Here is a 10,468-nt window from a genome sequence, read left to right on the forward strand (position 1 = left end):
GGAAAGAGGATAGTGGAGACTCAGTTTACAGACAGGTTCTGTCCCACAGTGGAATCTGAAATGGTGGATCAGACTCTCCTGCCTTCCCTTTACTCTCATCAGAAAGGAGAAATTGAAAATAAAGAAAAAAAATGAAATAAATAAGAGAAGACAGGGAAATGGTACATAAGACATATGTTTCAGAAAGAAATTGTTAAAAGACAAAAGTCATGTTGTTAAATATGAGAATGTATTTGAGTGATCAGTCTTGTGTTTAGCACTCTGAACACAGAACTTTACAAGCATAAAGGCTTTTTTGTCGTAAGAAAAAAGACCCAATATTAGATATCTGGTGGAGAGGCTGGGGGTTGGGAATTTACCATTAACTGGAACAACTGTTCAAAGCAAAGAAATGAAAAAGGGAACAGCAGAGGAATTTCTCTCCAAGTTGCCTACTGAAGCAGTTTCGGGTTTAATTTTCATGTCTGTTTTGCAATCCCTTGATAGTCAAAACTGGCTGACACAACACATGAGATATGCCAGTGCCAGTCTTGGGTATTTTGGGTTCCTGGAAACAGCACAAAGATCTGTGTTGACAAAAACTTTACAGATGTGCCAGATTTTTTATTCAGAGTGAGAAGCAGAGGCCCCTCAAATAGGAATTCAGATGCTGACTGGGCTAGGCCCTGGGTTACCCAGGCAGGGGGCATCTCAGTGTGGGCGTTCAGCATGTCCTGCCTGACCAGAGCTGGGAAAGGGGGGTCACCAGAGCAAGCAGACTTGTTGAGCTCAGTACTGCTTTCACAAACATTCAACAAACATGAATAAGGCTCCCAGTTTCCCAAATATCACTTGAAACCAGTTCTTTATCATTTAAATGACAAATGAGAGGTTCTTTCACCGTCCACTTCCTTCTGCTGTGAGCAGGTTTGAGATGTCTGCGATCCATTTTCTCAATGAGAAGCCTCAAGGGGAATTCAGTTTTATTCAATTCTCACTGGGATTCATATCCTGAAGCTTGTTTCTGGAAGTATGGAAAGGATTTTTTGGGTTAATTTTTTTATTGTAAGCTACTTCACAGAGACCTATGACAACATTGCAGGACCTGGAAAAAAGTTCAAGCAGGAAAGAAGTAGTAGAATTTGGATATTGGGATCCAGGAGAAGGGGAAGGGAATCTTTGGAAGAGCTGGGTCTATTTGTTGTGAGAGGAGAGGAGAGGAGAGGAAAGGAGAGGAGAGGAGAAATTTTCAACTTCACAAAATCAGTATACATAAATCTAATATCTTCGTTTCTATGTGTTTCAACTTGTCAATATTGGTCAGGTTTTATAACTATGAAAAGAATGTCCAGATGCAACTAAGTAATTTTTCTCTTACAGATTGTAAACTTATGGTCAATTAGAGGTATATATTTGTGGGTCTTGACATGCATAACCCAGGAGATTTTTGTACTTAAAGTCCTCCATGCCGTATTAGCTCTGTAAAGTAGGAGGAGTATCAGGATGTAGTACAACTGAAGACCTTAAGCCCTTAAATCTAAACAATAAATGCAACTCAGCAGATACAAAATGTGTGGTTTATGTATCAGAATTTGTGTCAAGGCTTGTGCAAAAGAGATGTACTTTAAAATATGAAAAAATATACTCTTGAGGTAATTTGTTTTGATTCTGTTGAACCATATTTAACAATATGTCCTGTAAACACATTAAATTAACAAAGAAACTGGTCTCTATTATCCAAAAACCAAAATAAATTTTTGCTTTTATTCTTAATTCATTTGTAGGTTGTCTTGCTCAAAATAAAGGAAGTAAATTTAATTTGATATAAAAGAAATAGAAATAAAAGAAAGATGTCTGGGTTAGTAAACAATTTTCTAAAATTTTGTGAGGAAATCCTCTTACTTTGCTGAGGAAATCTGACACACAAACATCACATTTTGCTATATATAACTGCAGTATTTAAATCAAAATTATTTTACTGCCTATGATAAATGCGTTTTGTTTCCAGAGCATTTTACCCAGCAATTCAGAGCTTATATAGCTTTCTTCTTCTCTATTGAACAAGATTATCACTAAAAAAAGTCAATCTTTTACAAAGCATTTTTTAAAAGTGCTTCTTTTTTATAGTGTTTATATAAAGATCAAAATTTTATGCAACGGTGAAGTCTTCAAATAATACAGTTTCTCTGGATACCTACAATAAAATGACATCTTAAATGTTTAATTTTTATTACACCTTATGCATTGACAACAATGACATTCTCAGACATCCCATGAGCAAAAGGGCCACACAAGCCAAGGGAAAATTATTCACAGACCAGACCAAAGTTAGTTGCTATAATTAATATTGCAAGATGTTTTTCACCTTTCTCTGTTTCTGGTGTACTTCTGGGACATTGCACATGGGCACAGCAGTAAAGACACATTTAAGGCAAAAGAGAAGACCTCAAGTCCTCTAATATGTGCAGTGAAGAAAGCATTAGGTGACATCTAAGCAGCAACCCACAGTCCCAAAGGTAGGCTTTGCATTAAAGCAAATGTCATCACTCTCAGGATAAAGCCCACTTCAAGACCAAGACATTTCTTTCATTCAGATTGAGTGTTTTGAGGAAATTTAGCAATCTTCTGAAGTGTATCTCTAAATCCAAGCACCAAGGTGCTAGATTAAAGTACTTAAAAAGCTTGTAGAATCAGCTCTGTTACTGCACAGGTGGAGATTGCTTTAGATACTAATATGCAGCTGCAGTGCTGAAGGACATCAGGAAGAAAAGACTCTGAGTCTTAGAACACTCTTACACAGGTCTGACACAGGTAGAAAGCTGCAGTATTAAGCACTTCTGACTGGGGAGCAAATAAACCAGAATCAAACACAGTTGGCTTCAGGTGAAACATTGGAGATTGAGTACCTCAGCTGGTGGCAGACAAATATTAGTTTAGTGTTTATATTATGCATTTTATTTATTATCTATTTTATTTTATTTTTTATTTTCTGCATGGAATGGAGTAAACAGGAGACAGAGCCAGAGAATTTCACCTTGCATTACGGAACCATACACCATGGGTCATGTCCCATGTTGACCACATTTTGGTGTTCTAGGGATGCCACCTCATGCTTTGGTGGAGAGAGGGGAAGAAAGACTTTTTCTTCCTTTTTCTTAGAACATAAATTTCTTTATTTTCTGTGTATGCTGTCTGTGTACTGCTCAAGTGTCCCCATTGAATCTCCATTTATAGTACCGCTTTCACCATCTGGATTTGCATTTGGCACCTCATACTTTCAGAATACATTGCACCAGGAATGTGTGAATTCCTTGCACACCTTTTCAAAGATGCCTCTTTCAAAATAAATGCCCTTTAAAACAGACTTTGAATCAGTCATAAAAATTGTTCTTCTCAGCTGTTTCCCCTCCCCTCCTTGGTTGCCTGCCCCAAGGAGTTATATTCATAATGGTTTAAGTTTCATAGTCCTAACCGTAAGAATTTACTTCCTCATTGCTAGATCCTACACCTTTGCAAAGTCCACACAAACTGTGCTGTTCATCATTAAATTACTGTTGAAGTGGAAAATATGTTAAGCTGGACTTGTTTCTTTAGGTGACATAAAAGTGTTAGCTTGAGATCTAGTTCAAAATAAAACCTGGATCCCTGAAGAGACATTTTTTTAAAGACTCATCAGTGAACATAAGTTCTTTTCTAAAATTTTCATGCATTAAGGAAGCTTTTAAGACTCGTGGTTCCTTTACAAAGCTCTAAATTTAAAACAGATCTTGGAAAGTACATCAGGTGGCATAGAAACAGACGTGGCAGAAGAAACAGGTCTCTCCAATTTCTGTGTGGTGGGATAGCCAGAAAGAGCAACAGTCTGTTTGGGACTGTAGTTTTGCAACACTGTCTGAATCAGGCTGGCAATCTCTGGAAGAGTAAGAAAGAGAAAGAGAAAGAGAAAGAGAAAGAGAAAGAGAAAGAGAAAGAGAAAGAGAAAGAGAAAGATGAGCAGGATTAAAAGGACATCCGGGTTCCCTGGCACAAAACGGCTATTGAAGTTGTGAAGTGAGAAATGCTAAGTATGATTACAATCTTCTTTAGCCATCTGCTGTGAGTTTTCTTAGCTTTCTTCAGCCCAGAATCTGAAAAATGTCCTTCCAGCTATGCCTTGTTTCTTTACAGGTATTCTCCTCCAAAAAACATTGACTGCACTTCTTAAAATTTTGTTCTGCCTCTGCAGTGCCACAGAAAGGTTGCCTAGGCATTGGGATGCATATTAATAAAATGGATTTACTAAAATAGGTCTTTAACTTTGAAGAGGTTAAATCATAGGCAGCTGGATTTCCCAGTGCAGTTTTTTGAAACTCTCTGCATGAAAATGTTGTTTTATCAGTTTTATTTAGTCATTGTACCTACTGCCACACTGTAAATTGCAATTCCTTTCTATAAAATCAAGTTATGTGGACAGAAAGGACTTAAGGTAGAGTCCATGAGATTTGCTTACTTTTATCTGTGCCTAAATTTCCTCTTCAGAATATTGATCAAAACAAGTGCCAAAATCTTGATACCTTTTGCAGAAATTTGTATTTAAAATACAAATATGAATGACTAATATAATGCAAATGAGACTCCTCAGTCAGTGACTCATTGCAAATAAAAAACAAACAAAAAGATATCTACTCTAAAAGTGTTACTGTTATTGTTTCCATATAGTTTGAAAAAACACACTTAACGTGACACACGATGAATATTTCTGTACTTTTTAACAGTATTTCTGACACATGGAAACAGAAAACAAGTCATTAATTGCATCATTCATATTTTTTCTAATTAACTTAAAATCAACAATTTCAGAAACTGTAGGTGTAATTTTATTTTCCTAGTTCAGGTCTGTATTTATATTTACAAGGATACTGCATCCAGGTCACTAGATTGTTTTTTGTTCATAAAAGACCTCACTAAATACTGCTTGACAAATAAAAATTGGTATCATAGAGTACAGATAGTGCAATTCAATGAATAACATATGTTCATAATAAGTTCAGTGATGAAAAGAATGCAAAAGAGCAAGTATTTTCAAAATTGTACAATGCTGGGAAAAATTGAGACATTCCTCTTAATGGAAAATAAAGAGACGTGTCAGTGATAGTTCTGGCCTGCAATTCAAAGGAAAAAAACTTTTTGTATAACATAAATAAAGACTAAGCTACCATAATACAGCAGCCAACTAAATAATTCTAATAATTACTGTGGATAAAGAGAGGTTATTTGATTAGGTTTTTAAAAATAACGAGGCCAAGTACCATCTCCAGCACAGGTCAGTTAAGGTGGTCTCAGAAATGTGAAGCCATTTCTTCGTGAATCTGTCCCCTATTCTCTGCTAATACCATCATTTCAAACTAACCAGGGTTCACTGAGTGAACCTCTACCCAGAACTTCATTATTTAGACTCTTCTCATTGTGTGTGCAGAGAAAATGGTAGCTGTTAGAGTATGATTCATCTGAGCAGAGACCGTATCTTTCCAATTGATAAATCACACCTTTGGAATCATTATTTCCTTCTAATGGTTGCAGCTGCCTGCATCAAGACATTTAAAGCTAGGTGAAAAGAGCTACACTCCGTTGGGTCCTATAGCAATAAGTGGTATGGGCCAGAAAGAGTACCACTTGTTGCTGAGAGTCCAACATCCATGCTAAAGGTGCTTCAGGGATTTTAATTCAGATGAGAAATAAAAGTCATTAGAGAAGCACATCTTTTAGTTTCACTTCACCCCAAAGGAATCCATTTCACAGTCTCCAAGGCAGTTCCATGGTGAGAGACAAAGTGCAATAGGTGAGGAAAAAGAAAATATGCTCTTCCAAGGTCCATATGTTCTCTGAACTAAAATATTAGTAGACATGTGCCCATTGCTCTTACTTTCTAACTATACCCAGAATATAGACTGAAGACTCAGAGCTGTTTCATAACATTGCAATAACAGAAACTAATAATCATAGTGATCCTACAAAAATTCTTTTCCCAGCTTGGGCTCATACTCATGATGAGTTTATTACAAATAAATTTATCTCCTTCCAACATAAAATATTTTGTCTTTATTTTGTTCAACCTGCATAGAATCTTCCATATTGTATATACCTCCACAAACTCATTTGGTTTTATTAATTGGCTTTCTCAAGGGGGATGAGGGAGAGGCATTTGAAGCTCACTCTCCAAATGACTCACACTATCCTGTGACTTTTTGCCCTCTTTGATGCTTTTGGTCAGATTCATCATCTTAAGTTCTCTGCTTGCAGCAATAAAAAAGACATGAACTTGATCTTTTATCAGCTATCACTCAACACTGTTTAATATGCCTGTGTGAACTCAGCTGTCTTTCCATCACTATTTTACTTTGTAATATTTTACTTATATTTTGCCACCACAGCTCTGTCTGGGAATATTTTTCATAATTTTGATTCTTATTTGGGGTTTTCTTCTCTCTGTATCATGTTATGGGGCTGGTAAAATTCAGATTTTCTTTTCCTTATTTTTCCTTAGGGCCATAATTCCAAAAGTACTGAAGTATTCAAGCATTGCTTGTGAAGTCAGTGTAGTACTGCATTACAAGGGGTATATATAAAAAGTAAAAAAACCCTACACTCCATCTTCAAAACAGACCAATTAAGCTTTATTTTTTTCCCCTGTGTGGACCTAGTTGGTGCTGGTTTTCTGCATGTCTTTGCCACAACTGTTCTCTAGTTAAAAGTATGAAGCTGCTGAATTCCTGAAGTTGTTGGGATTGTTTGTGATGCTATCAACATTTTAAGATTAATCAGTGAACTCTAGATTCAAGTTGTGGCAGGAATGGTACAAGAGGGATTGATTTTCATGTGCGGTAGGATTTTTTTCCCAGTTAATTTGTTTTAAGTCCTCTTCAAGTCTGCACATAGCCTGAGCTGCAATAACTGCAGCCCAGGGCAGTGTCAGTGAGGCAATCAACACCTTATCTGGGTAGCTTTCATTTCCTGTTGAAAGAGGTTGCTGAGGTATGCACTGAATCCACATCTTCCCCCACAAACTGCTTCATCCTCTGCACTATCTCCCCAGTGATCTTCCTTCCCACAGTAGAGGAAGAAGGCTGGGCCTCCTCACAGTGCTGCAAACACCTTTCTTTTCAATCCCCACTGTTTGGATTCACTGTAAGTTGAGGCTGAGGGGATCCCAACCTTCCAAAGGGTGCCAGCAACTTTGAGGAATCAGAATATGGCCTTCATGACACTGAATAGCACAGGAATTTCTGATTTTCTTCCATTTTTCTTAAAAGTTTCAGTTCCTACTTTTAGGGAACTGACTTGATCTGTATGTTGCAGTCCCCCAAAATCCATGCTTTCCATCACAAAAACACTGACATGTGATATGCAAGTAACTTCATTCTTAATAAAATGAAATAACTTAATTGTACGATAGCCCACAAGCTTCAGTTTTCCTTCTTATTGCTTGCTAATGAGATCAAATGCCAAATTGATGGGAGTCAGATCATTTTTAAAAGTAAAAAATTGTATTTTCAAATTAGTAGAGCTTGACTTAAAATCAGATTCATATATAGTTAGAATGGGTTTAATAAATTGTTAAAGATGCCTGCACAGGCTTTTAGATGTCCTTGTTTGCTTGGGTTTTTTCTCTTTTGGATACTGCAGACTGGATTTTTCTAGGCCAATAGAAAATAATTTGCTCTATAAAATTTACCCTCCCTGAAGCAATGCAGCAAACTCAGCAAGATTGTTTTCTCCTAAGTCACTTAGGAAGGGTTGGGTGGGTTGGGAAACCAGCTTACTTACTATTCAAGTAAGACTGGAAAGCAGCAGAATAACACATTTAGATAATGATCTGAGACCAAATTCATCATTAGTGATATTATCAAGGCCTCTGTGCTATATTTCAGTAGGGTGAGAACATATAAAGCTTACAGAATATAGCAAATTTTCTAGCATTCATTAACACTTCAGGGGAAGCAAACATTGGAATATTCTCTTTTTCCTCTAAACCTCCCACATCTCCTAACAAAGCCAAGTAGCAAATACTCGGGGAGGGGGGGGGGAAGGAAAAGAAAAAAAAACCCCTCCCAAATCCATGCCACTCAAAAAGTCAAAGATAATACTCGAATATACTGAGAAAGTCATAACGTCTACTATGAATTCTGATTTCTTCAAGTGAGTTTAACTCAGTAGCTTAGATTGCTACTGGAAACCAAAACTGAAAATAATCTTGAAGGTGGATATGGCAGGGTCTTTTAATTGCAGTGCTGATCCTAACAGGGCACTGCCTCATACAGTCACCTGCAAAAAGGTGGAAATTTTCACCACTCCCATCAATTTTGACGAAGAGCAGGCAAGCCCAGTGTACAGTACCCTTGCTTACAGCTCTGTTTTGCAGAAGTTATTCCTTACTGCTTTCTCCTTCTTGCAAGAATACTTCTACATAAATTATTCACAATTATCATTAATTCACAGACTACAGTTGAATAGGCTTGGAGGGCACAAGGGACCATTTTGGTCATGTATCCTGCTTAATAGACACCACAGGACCTCCCCCAAAAAGCAATTCTTGACTTGAATCCAGCCCTTCTGGTTTACTAAAGGAACTTTGCCAACAGACACATTCTTCATTGCTGCACTCTTTGTGATCAGCTCTTTTCCAAAGTGCAGATTTTACAGCTTAAATTGTATATAAACAGAGAATGTTTTAAATTGAAAAGGGCCTCATCTAGTTCAACCTCCTTGCCTTGGGCAGAGACACCTTCCCCCAGACCAGGCTGCTCAAACCCCCATCCAACCTGGCCTTGAACACTGTCTCACCACCCTCACAGTGAAGAACTTCTACCTTATATCAAATCTAAATCAATTTACTTTTAGTTCATTTGTTCTGGCTGCATAATTAACTCAGCCACATGCTATCACTTCCTTGCCTTGGAAGTATGAGTCAGGTAAGCAACCAATAAAGGACAATGCAACTTGATATATAGGCAGGATCCTCTGTTGATATCAGTCACTGAAATCATATTCAGGTAAACAGTTTGCCCGTGTATATCACCTGAGAATCTGCCCCCTAGGGAGTACAAATCATAAGGTACAGAACTTAGGAGGATAATAAGGAAGCATGTGAACTAGATTTGTTTGCATCATTGCAAATTCATTTTTGAATAAACCCAGCTAAACCATTTTATTAGGATTTGCAATACGACAACAAAGAACACTGGCTTATTAAAAGAATATGATTACGGAACACTATTTAAAGTGGATAAAACATAAATGACTTTTCTCAGCACTGAGAAAACTGAGATGGTGATAAGGAGCCATAACTTTCTGGTTTGGCATCAGTTTTGATTTTTTTTAAAGCACAAATGACAAATGATGATATGTAAATTTTGCAGAGAAGAGATGTCACAAATAGAATTGATTTGTTGCCAATGCATCCTATGAAATAGGATTTGCTGGTTACATTGCAGTCTTTTTGCTCACCAGACAAGGAATATTCTCATAGACAAGATACTGTGGGTCTGACATGAAAAGTGGAGGTTTACCATAACTTTGAAATTTTCTCTACGAGTATTTGCTAGATACTTGACCATGGCCATTGACCCTTCAATCTCTGGTACTACTATTGACACTGTGTGTACCTCCTGCAATTAACAACTTTTCTGCATTGGCTGACGCCTTTGCAGAGAGTGGTACCATATACCATGAAGCACCATATACAACAAATCTGGTGAAGGGCCTGGAGGCTAAGTCCTATGAGAAGCTACTGAGGGAACTGGGGCTATGAGTTCTCCAGTCTGAGGGATCTTGGAGAAAAAGAGGCTATGGGTTGTCCTTATTAGTCTCTGCAAGTGCCCAAAAGGAAGTTGTATGCCAGTGGGGTTCAGCCTCTTCTCCCAGGCAACAAGTGACAGACTGAAAGGGCCTGTTACAACCTGCATCAAGAAAGGTTTAGTTTGGACATCAGGAGGAATTTCTTCACAGAAAGGGTGATTAGATACTGGAATGGGCTGACCAGGGAGGTGATGGAGTGACCATCCCAGGTGGTGTTTATGGAAAGACTCAACGTGGCACTTAGTGACATGTCTAGCTGACAAGGTTTGGTGGTAGGGTGGACTTGAAGATGTCTGAAGTCTTCTCCAACCTAACTAATTCTATGATTCTGTGTGATATGCAGTGACATTAACTGGTCCTTGTTGCTCCAGTGAAAGGGCATCACATCCTTATTTCCACACCCTTATTAGTACTCATTTTATCAGAGTGAAGGTCCAGACAGAAATCTTCTCCTTGATTACAGCTGTCACTTCAGAAAGCATCTATTAAGGGAAACAAAGCAGTATTTAATCAACTACTTAGATGTTATTTACTGTCCCTGCTGACAGACAACATGTATAATAGGGCAGAACTCTTAGTAAAGTTCTGTGGATTATAACAAGGACAATAAAAATGTAGCAAGTTTTGCACAATCATAGTTACAGTCATAGCAGGC

At 37.6% G+C, this 10,468-nt stretch overlaps 2 long non-coding RNA genes across 5 annotated transcripts in view; one reads left to right on the plus strand and one right to left on the minus strand.

Annotated features, from left to right (window-relative positions):
- LOC108448025 overlaps positions 1 to 10,468 on the plus strand; it is a 43,038-nt gene that overhangs the window by 27,596 nt on the left and 4,974 nt on the right. The window lies entirely within an intron of this gene.
- LOC108448024 overlaps positions 7 to 10,468 on the minus strand; it is an 80,271-nt gene continuing 69,809 nt past the window's right edge. For all 4 annotated transcript variants that reach the window (XR_001863802.1, XR_001863803.1, XR_001863798.1 and 1 more), the window contains one exon: positions 7 to 3,891. This is a non-coding gene — a long non-coding RNA (uncharacterized LOC108448024). The remainder of the gene's footprint in view (positions 3,892 to 10,468) is intronic.

The sequence above is a fragment of the Corvus brachyrhynchos genome, unplaced genomic scaffold (genome assembly GCF_000691975.1).
Source record: "Corvus brachyrhynchos isolate BGI_N302 unplaced genomic scaffold, ASM69197v1 scaffold14, whole genome shotgun sequence".
In the NCBI taxonomy this organism is placed as follows: Eukaryota; Metazoa; Chordata; class Aves; order Passeriformes; family Corvidae; genus Corvus; species Corvus brachyrhynchos.